At 42.3% G+C, this 10,395-nt stretch overlaps 1 protein-coding gene across 1 annotated transcript in view; it reads left to right on the top strand.

Moving 5' to 3' along the window:
• SMIM14 (small integral membrane protein 14) overlaps window positions 442–10,395 on the top strand; it is a 75,000-nt gene continuing 65,046 nt past the window's right edge. The window contains exon 1 of the mRNA XM_021101115.1: window positions 442–699. The gene's annotated coding sequence lies outside the window, so the exon portion shown is untranslated. The remainder of the gene's footprint in view (window positions 700–10,395) is intronic.

Genomic DNA, 10,395 nt, shown 5'->3' with positions numbered 1-10,395 from the left:
AGCTTTCCGAGTGCAATGTTAGGGAGAGTAAAGGGGGTAAATGCCACGTTTGACATACTTTTGTACATAAGACTAAATCCCTATCTTCAATTTTCACCTGGCCTGAGAGAGCCAAAACAATCTCCACATGTCTCAGCAGACATCAACTTGCGCCAACGCCTACCACTACTCCCGCTAAACACTCCTGCCCAGGAAAGCCATCAGGTTAGGCAAAGGGAGACACACAGCAGAGGACATTGTCCACATCAGACGAAACAGATGCCACGCCGGCTGCTACAGCAGACGTGGGGCTTCGCCCCTCCACCTCATAACGCTCGGCCCCACCCCTCCCAGCCGGAACTGCAACACCCGCGCCTAGCGCCCCCACGAACAGCGCAAAGCTTGTTCCCGCTCCGCCTCTCCGGACCCACTGCGCAGGCGCGGGGCGCGCGCGTGCTCAGTAGGCCTGCCGCTGGGGTCTGGAGGCGCTGCTATCTGTTGCGCCGACGTCCGCGGGAGCCGGCAGATCCGGGTCTCGTGGCTAAGAGTGACGTGGTCAATCGAATCAAAACAGAGGAGGGGAGGAAGCCGGCGGTCAGGAGCAGCGGCAGCAGCGGCGGCCCGAGCAGCCGCAGCGTTCCGGAAGCTCCAGGCGGTCTTTCTGCCGAGGCTTGGTCCCGGCCCCCATCCTCCCCGCCCCGTCGGTTGTTGTCTGGGCGGGTGAGTGTCTCCCCTTTCTCCCACCGCCGTTTGCTGGCCCATCTTCCCCTCACCCCGGTGTTTCTTGGGGGCTCCTCAGGTTTTCGCGGACTGCGGCGGCTGCGGCTAAGCAAAGCTGCTTCTCCGGCTCGGTGGTTCCTCGGCGGGGCCGGCGACTCTGCACCGGGAGAAACCCGCTGCTGCCGAGCCCGCGTCCCCCGACGGAGAGCGAGGCGGAGAGCCTGAAATTTGGCTTTCTCTGCAGGAAACCAGAGTCGGGACTTGGCAGGGAAGTGGACGGTAGCCACGGGTGGTTTTATTTTTAGGGCAAGCAGTGAACTCGGGTGGAGGCGTATAATGGAGTAAAAAAGGAGAGAGAGTCGTAGCTGGAAAGAAAACCCCACAAACCCTGAAATCCACGCTGTATCATTTACCTCTGTTCCTTAGCTTTTGCCGGTTTTGATGAAGTCACTAGGTTGCATTCTTTGTTGTGATTGATGAGACAAGAAAGCTGCCATCCAGAAAGCGGGTGCTTTTGGCCCTTATTGTGTTGTGAATTTCAAGGATTCCTTTTTTCTGTTCAGTAAGTGGAACCAGAGCTGACATAAAGAGGTAGCACCCTTTACTGGAACAGATAAAGTGCGATAAACTGGTTACTGGAGTACCTGAAGTCCTATGTTGCGTTTAAAGCCCGTTTTCCAAAGTGGCTGTTACTGTATGTGTTAACGATTTCAGCCAAGATGATGTTTGTTAGCTGTAGAGAGTCAGGATGTTTTCAGTTGTCCTAGTTTGCAAAATCGAAGATGTGGCCTTAAAAAAATGTCTTGGCTTTGGGTAGAGAAAGTCGGATGAGCTTCATGCAATACCTGTGTTTGAAGAGACCGTCCAGTTTTTGTATTCATGTCAAAAGCTGCTGTGCATACAGTAACTTGGACAGCGTATGACCTTTCAGGTGCAGCCTTGAGACCCTTAGGCATTCTCGCCGTCCAGTCTGTTGAGCTGGCAGAAAGCTTGTGTTCCTTTCCACTCCAGATGACCAGCCAAGCAGATTCCTCTGGTGTAGCCTGCTTCGAGCCCTGCCACCCTCCCCGTCTCCTTTCAAAGCATGAAGGAGACCAGAAAACCAAACCTCCTTTTTGTCCTAACTTAGTTTTAAAAACAGGAACATTCCCCCCCCACCCCCAGCGAACTCATTAATTGAGGTGTTTCTTTAGCAGGTGGCAAAATAGAAAAGCAGAACTATGTGCCAATCCATTGCAACTTAGCAAATTTAGAAAGAGTTCTTAGGAATTTAGACTACTCACTTGAAGGATACCCTTGTAAGTATCCTTGTGAGTACCCTTGTGTGGTCTAGAATGGACCTCTTCATAACAAATTTCTTCCTTCTGTGTGTGCAGCTGAGATCTTTTTTCTTAGTACCAAGGTTGGAATCCTGCTGATTTAAACAAATGAATTATGTTTTCTTGAAGTTCTTTTTTTGACTTTTATGCTAACCTATAACTCAATATTTTGCTTATATGATATAATTTGTGATAATTGGAGGGAGTGTTAATTAAAATAGATAAGTAATAAATCATAAGTAATTCCTGCCATCGAGATCACCAAAATGTCAGCAGTGTTTTATATCTTTCCAGACTTCTTTTTTTGCATTTATGTGTTTTATACAAAAATGGTATCATACCACGTAAGCTTTTCTATAACTTGCTTTTTTACATAGTAGTACTTCATTTTTGAGAAACAAAATTTAAATATTTGCAGATAGGGACTTTTGGACCTTTTAAGGAATATTCGCTATGTGTTTGCTGCACCATAATTGTTAGAATCGTGGTTTTAAAAGATTTCCTCACATGTCTCTGATGATATTGTAAGATTTAATTTAATGGATATTAAATTATTTAATATCCGTTGTGTGACAGAATAAGGCTTTGCTTGTTTAACTCTTGGGAGAGCGGGCATAGAATAGCCTGAGTTGACAATATGGAAATTTAAAAAGTTTTGCTAATTTATTGATTTGATTCAAGTAAAGGTTTAGTTCTATTCAGTAGCTACCATGTGCTTGAAATGCTGACTAGCTGTCCAGGCCTCTGTCCATAAGGTCCTAAAATATTTTACTTTATAAATCACACTTAATCTGCTGTGTTAACATTGAGACTTGGATATATGCCCATTCAGTCCAGTGCTTTATCTGTGGTGCCAGAGGAGAAGGAAGTGTCCCTGTCAATTCAGCTTCAAAGGATAAGTACATTCTATGAAATATCTTAAATACGTACGCTAATAACCCATTTGGGTCCATTAGTCATAAACTTACCTAAAACCCTTAAATTTTTGGAGTTCCCATAATGGCTCAGTGGAAATGAGCCATGGAAATGAATCTAACTAGTAACCATGAGGACACAGGTTGGATCCCTGGCCTCAATCAGTGGGTTAAGGATCTGGCATTGCCATGAGCTGTGGTGTAGGCCTGCAGCTACAGCTCTGATCCAACTCCTAACCAGGGAACCTCCATATGCCACAGGTGCAGCCCTAAAAAGACAAAAAAATAAAACCTTTAAATTTCTGTTTTCTTTTTTAATCTTATGGTTGAACCCACAGCATATAGAAGTTCCTGGGCCAGAACAGGGGCTGAATCTGATCCACACCTGGGACCTACGCCACAGCTCTAGAAACTGATGGAACCCACACCTCCACAGCTGTCTGAGCTGCTGCAGTTGGATTCTTAACCCACTGTGCCACAGTAGGAACTCCTAAATCTCTATTTTCATTCTTCATCTCTTGGGTAATTAGTCCCAGATGCTTACTAATGTGATTTAGTTCATATTCTTTGATTTGCGTTAAATAACAGTATTCAGTATATATTCTAGATTTGTCCACTTCTCGTCTCTACTGCCACCACCTTTGCCAGCTATCACCTAGCCTACTGCAGTAACCTCCTGCTTCCACTTGGGCATTTTATGGTGCCTTCCCCTTGCTACAGTTTAAGAGATCCTTTACAGTGTAAATCAGGTCGTGTCATCTCTTTGTTGAAACCTCTTATCACATTCAGAATAAAACCCAAACTTTTTTTTTTTTTGGTTTTGGTCTTTTTGCCTTTTCCAGGGCTGCTCCTGTGGCACATGGAGGTTCTCAGGGTAGGGGTCTAATCGGAGCTGTAGTCACCAGTCTACGCCAGGGCCACAGCAACTTGGGATCTGAGCTGCGTCTGCGACCTTCACCACAGCTCACAGCAACGCCAGATCCTTAACCTACTGAGCAAGGCCAGGGATCGAACCCACAACCTCGTGGTTTTTAGTCGGATTCGTTAACCACTGAGCCAGGATGGGAACTCCAAATCCAGACTCTTTAACAAAGTTTTCCAGGCACTCCATGTTTTGGCCCTGCCTTCTTGTCTTACCTTACCTTGTATCTGAATGCCTAGATGAGTACCCATGAACTGGGTCAGTTTCTTCCTGTGTTCCAGGCCCACTAGCATTGTCCCAGGAATTTGCCAGGCTTGTTCCTGCCTCAAGGCATTTGTGCTTGGTCTACCCTATGGCTTCAGTCTTCTCTTAGATCTTCCTGTAGTTCATCCCACCTGTAGTTGAGGTCTCAGTTCAGCTGTTGCCTCTTCAAGGAAATTGTCTCCACAATTACCATTCTCTCATTTCTTTTTTTATCACATCACTGTCTTGAATTTCTTTAGTTTTTATATCCCATCCCCTATACTAGAAATTAAACTCTGGGAAGATGGGGACCTTGTCTATCTTTTTCAGTGCATAGTAGGTGCTCAGTGAATGTTGGTTGAATGCCTAAACTTGAACACATCTGTGTTACTCTTTTTTTTGGCTGCACCCAAGACATACAGAAGTTCCTGGGCCAGGGATCGAATCCAAGCCACTACCATGACAATGCCGGATCCTTAACCACTAGGCCATCAGGGAACTCCCAGATCTGTATTTCTGTATTACTCTTGAACATACTATTTTTTTTTTGGCTTTATTTTTTATTTTTTAAAATGAACCAAGTGCTTATTACATAAAGAAATGTTGGGAGTTTCCGTTGTGGCACAGTGGTTAACGAATCCGACTAGGAACCATGAGGTTGCAGGTTCTATCCCTGCCCTTGCTCAGTGGGTTAAGGATCCGGTGTTGCCGTGAGCTGTGGTGTAGGTCGAAGACATGGTTCGGATCTGGCGTTGCTGTGGCTCTGGCATAGGCTGGCAGCTACAGCTCTGATTCGACCCCTAGCCTGGGAATCTCCATATGCCGCGGGAGTGGCCCAAGAAATGGCAAAAAAGACAAAAAAAACCAAAAAAACAAAAAACGAATGCTCATGAGGTATCTGAAGATACTAGGAGCTAAAATATAATTATACAAAGTTGTGGAAGATACTAAGATCAAACATAGCAGTCTAGTGCCAACAAGTGCTTAAGTGCTGAAAAATTCATGTGCTAAAATAGGTTTGTCTGAACCTCTGAGAGCCCTTATAAATATATGTTTTTGTTTTCGTTTTTGCCTTTTTAGGGTTGTACCCGCAGCATATGGAGGTTCCCAGGCTAGGGGTCCAATCGGAGCTATAGCTGCTGGCCTACACCACAGCCACCGCAATGCCAGATCCTTAACCCACTGATTGAGGCCAGGGATTGAACCTGCCACCTCATGGTTCCTGGTCGGATTTGTTTCTGCTGTGCCACGATGGGAACTCCAAACATACTGTTTTAAATCAGTTTTTTCTGTGGAAGAACCCTAATTTTCAGCTTTTTATAGGGCTGTACTTTGATTCTCTAACTTCAGTCATTCTTGCTGTTTGAGCCAGAGAACAGTCACATTCTACTTTAGAGCTATAGAATTAATCCCTGGGAAGAATTCACCCCATGTATCTGCATTTTCAACGAGCCCTTTAGGTGATCTGAATGCTTGTTAAAGTTTGAGAATGTGTTAATATTTTAATAGCTTTTCTCTCGGACATTTCTTCTTGCTTTATAGTAATGATGGCTGTCATTTTGGGGAACACTGTCAGATACTATGCTAAAAACTCTTACATGTTTTTCACTAAACTGTAGAACAATGCAGATGCAGGCATTCCTACTCTCATTTTACAAATGAAAAAATTGAGGCATAGTAAGTAGCAGAAAGCTTAATTTGAACCCAAGTCTCTTTTTTAAATCACTGTTCCCTTCACTACCTCTGAACCACAGGGTTTTAGAACTGTACTCAGTACTTTGGTTTTGATAGGCCGTGTTTTTTTTAAGGGCAAAATAATGTTTTCTTTCCCACTTCCAGTCGTGTCCTTAATGCAGTACATTGTTTTGTTGGTCTTTTTGCCTGAAGTTGCACAGCTGGTGGATGACCTCAAGAAACATTCTGCAGATTCCCAGGTCTTCTTGCTCTGTTGTGTTGTGTTTCAGATCCTACCAGGTTAAAAGTAACTTTGGAGTATTTTCTACCTCCTGTGCTTTACCTTGCCTTCCACAAGCAAAAACCCATCTGTCACTTTCTGCCGGCTCGTATAGTCATTTTAATTCTTCCTACATTTTCTCCATTGATTTGGGTGTTTTAATATTTGGACTACCATTGAATCATCATGAATTGAATAGATTTCTCACTGCAAGACCTCTTTCCAAATGAGTTAAAAAAAAGTTGAATTTGATTGATGCATTGATTTGGGGTGGAGAGGGGACTTAATCCAGAGAAACACTGGTTGTCTACTCTCTTCCTAATCTTGAAGCCTGGCTAACTGTTGAAGTTCAGGTCACACGTGACCTTTACCAGAGCTGTCTCGTCTACCTCAGTCTTCTGTAAATAGTCTGTGTGGCTCCCATCCCTCACCTTCAGTATTTAATCATCTGTGGCTGGCCTATTTGATTGGGAGGCCCATGAGCTCAGGGCAAACCAATTAAGCAATCGGTAGGCTTGTTGATAGAATAAATAAATGAAGGAAAATCTCAACTTTAACTGTGTCTTTAAAAAGCAGTACATTGCTAAAAGGTAGTATTTGTAATGATTTTTTTCCATAAAATTTAATAAGACTTAGAACAACACTTTCAATAAAAGACACTAAGTTGTCTAAATTGATGGTAATTAATAGCATATGGGTTCTAAAGATTTTGAGTACTCCCGACTATTTTATTGTGGCTTGTATTAGGACTTTTTAAGATTGTAAAACTTCTTAGAAAAATGCTACTACAGGCTTATAAGTAAAGGTATTCTTTGGGTGTGTGTGTGCATATTCATATTTTGGCCGACATAGCGGGTACTAATCATCTGAATGGTTGTTTTTGGGCACGTGTCAATAAATCCTGCATTTAGGCACTTTCAAAGCTATTTTAAGAGTGCTGCAAATTGAGTCTGAAATTTAAAAAAAGTTACTTGTCTAAATATGTAATAATGGCATTTACTATTCACGGAGCATATATGCCAGTCCCTTGACTTTCTTTACATATTTTATGTTTAGCTGAGACATCAGCCCTCCACCTCAGATATTATTATTCCTTATTTACACTGGAGGAAACAGACTTTGGTTAGGTCAGTGGCCCAAGGTAAAGCCACTAGGACGGTTGCAATTAAAACACAATTTTTCCTTGACCCTGAGTTTATATACTCTATATTACAACAATGTTGCCTAGATTGGATATGCATGTGTTTTTTGGCCACACTCACAGCATGTGGAAGTTCCTGAGGCAGGGATCCAATCCTCCTTATAGCGGTAGCAATGCCATATCCTTAACCCACTAGGCCACCAGGGAGCTCCTGAATATGCATTTTTAATAGTGCCTCCTTTTTTTTTAAACACAAGATGTGCTTGTTACAAAAAGCCAAAAAGGATAGTAATATTTAAAGCTAACAACAAAAGCTATAATCCTCTTATTCACAAGTTATCTCTGATGTGTATTTCCTTCCAATCTTAATTTTTTGGCTGAGCCTGCAGCATGTGGAAGTTCCTGGGCCAGGGATCGAACTCACATTGTAGCAGTGACCCAAGCCACTGCAGTGACAATGCTGGGTCCTTACCCAATGCACCACAAGGGAACTCCAGTCTTTTACTTTCTAAATTATCTTTGGTAGAAATGAGATGTAAAACTCACATAAGCTTGTACCCTGTTTTGGTGGAGGGGTAGGGCTTTGACATAGTGAGCTTTTTACCTTGCCCTTAGAAACTTTCTTTCTTTTTTTTTTTTTTTTTTGTCTTTTGTTGTTGTTGTTGTTGTTGCTATTTCTTGGGCTGCTCCCGCGGCATATGGAGGTTCCCAGGCTAGGGGTTGAATCGGAGCTGTAGCCACCGGCCTACGCCAGAGCCACAGCAACGCGGGATCCGAGCCGCATCTGCAACCTACACCACAGCTCACGGCAACGCCGGATCGTTAACCCACTGAGCAAGGGCAGGGACCGAACCCGCAACCTCATGGTTCCTAGTCGGATTCGTTAACCACTGCGCCACGACGGGAACTCCCCAGAAACTTTCTAAACTATTTTAACTGGTTGCATTTTGTAAGATATTTTGAGGAGTTCCCTTGGTGGCGGTGCAATGAGATCAGCAGCGTCTTGAGAGCTCTGGGACGTAGGTTTGATCCAGCCTGGCACAGTGGGTTAAGGATCTGGCATTGCCACAGCTTTGTCTTAGGTCACAACCGTGGCTCAGATCTAATCCCTGGCTTGGGAACTCCGTATGCCACAGGGCAGCCAAAAAAGAAAAAAAAAAAAGCTATTTTGAATAAAGTGGTTTACCTTAAGTTTTCATTTAATTTTGGGCATAAATGTAGTTTCCAGTATTATAAGTAATATTGTGGTGAACTATGGCTTTAAATAGTTAACCAGCCAGTCTAATTATTTAAAAAGTCATGTTGAGAAGAACAAAATTAAGTGCTTTTAGCATCTTGTGGTTACAAAAAGACATACTTTGGAGTTCCCATTGTGGCTCAGCGGAAACCAATCTGACTAGTACCCACGAGGACGCAGGTTTGGTCCCTGGCCTTGCTCAGTGGGTTAAGGATCCAGTGTTGCCATGAGCTGTGGTGTAGCTCGTAGATTCAGCTTGCATTGCTGTAGCTGTGGTGTAGGCTGGCAGCTACAGCTCCGATTCAACCCCTAGCCTGGAAATTCCATGTGTCTTGGGTGTGGCCCGGAAAAAAAAAGGACATGATTATGTTTTAATGATTTGCAATGTGATTTTAATCATTGTTTAGCAAGTATGTATAGCATACATTTACTTGCAGTCCCAAAAAATTTACATGAAAGTTTTTAATAGAGATTACCTTTAAGGAGAAGAGAGTACCTTTTACTTTTGGGTTTTTTTTTAACTTTCTATATTTGAACTTTAAAACTATAAATGTATATTGCTTTTAAAATAAAAAAAGTTCAGTATTTTGGAAAAAATATACTTTTCTAAACTGTAACCCATTTTTAGGTGAATAGTAAGGCTTATATGCTTTTATAACATTTTACACTTCAGTGCTTTTGTTTTGAAGAAAGTTTCCTTCTTGTTGCTTATTTTCATAGTTTTCATTTCCTTTTTTAAATTTAGGTCAAAGCACAGATGTGAGTCTCAGCTTTGTAAATATACAAATAAAGCTGTCTTTTTGCTTGAATGCACTCATTGACCAGTTTTACAGGTGCAGCACTTTCACATTTTAACAGCTAAAAAAGATGCTTCACATCAAGTTAGCGTACAGGGTAAGCATCTTGGTAAACCAACCAGACTTAGTGTTATAGTTGTTATCTTGTTTTATCTTACACTTTAAAAAAAAGGCTACTTTTTCTTTACGTAGTTTGTATTTTGTGGCTTTGTTACTCTTAGCAAAGTTAATGTAGAGTAAACTGACCTACCTGATGTATTTTTTTTTTCTTTTTAGGGCCGTATTTGCAGCGCATGGAGGTTCCCAGGCTAGGGGCCTAATCGGAGCTATAGCTGCTGGCCACAGCCACAGCAACGAAGGATCCGAGCTGCGTCTTTGGATCCTTAATCCACTGAGTGAGGCCAGGGATCGAACCTGCAACCTCATCCTTCCTAGTTGGATTTGTTTCTGCTGCACCACGATGGGAACTCCCAATCTGCTTGAAATTTTAAAGACTTTTTTCCTATGGTGCTTATTCAAGTTTCATTTATCAATAACATTGTTTTTTTTTTTTTTTTTTAATCATAGTGGTTCTAAGCATTTTTCCAGTCATCATGAATGGCATTCACGTGAATCTTATGCGCAGATATGTCGTCTAGGCTGTAGCATAAATGAGAGAAGCTGTGAGTCACCTGAGTTGGGAGAGCAGTTGCCATAATTCCTTTCTGCTCAAAAAAATATATGGGCAAGGAAGTGAATGGGGATGATAAAAAGTCTTGATTCTGTTCTAGTTTATTTGAATGATCATTCACTGTGAAATCAATCACAAATTTGTAACATTACCTGTGATGTAACTCATAGTTTTCAGAACATACTAGTACTTTGTAATACAGCTATTGAAAACTGGTTTCTTAACATTTGTAAGTATCTTATATCCATTGTGATTTGGGGGTCACAGAATATGGAATTTTTACATCATCTACTGAATTTTTCTGTTTCTTACTTATGAAACACAGCCTTTTTTCCTGAGTTTAAAAAATTTTATTCAGGAAAAAAAAAAAAAAAAAAAAAAAGCAAAGCTGGGAGACACTGCTTGGATCCCGAATTGCTGTGGCTGTGGCACAGGTCAGCAGCTGTAGCTCTTACTCAGCCCCTAGCCTGGGAACTTCTATATGCTGCACCTGCAACCC

The sequence above is a fragment of the Sus scrofa genome, chromosome 8, assembly GCF_000003025.6.
Source record: "Sus scrofa isolate TJ Tabasco breed Duroc chromosome 8, Sscrofa11.1, whole genome shotgun sequence".
NCBI classification, from domain to species: Eukaryota; Metazoa; Chordata; class Mammalia; order Artiodactyla; family Suidae; genus Sus; species Sus scrofa.
This window is presented reverse-complemented; position numbering and strand designations above follow the sequence as displayed.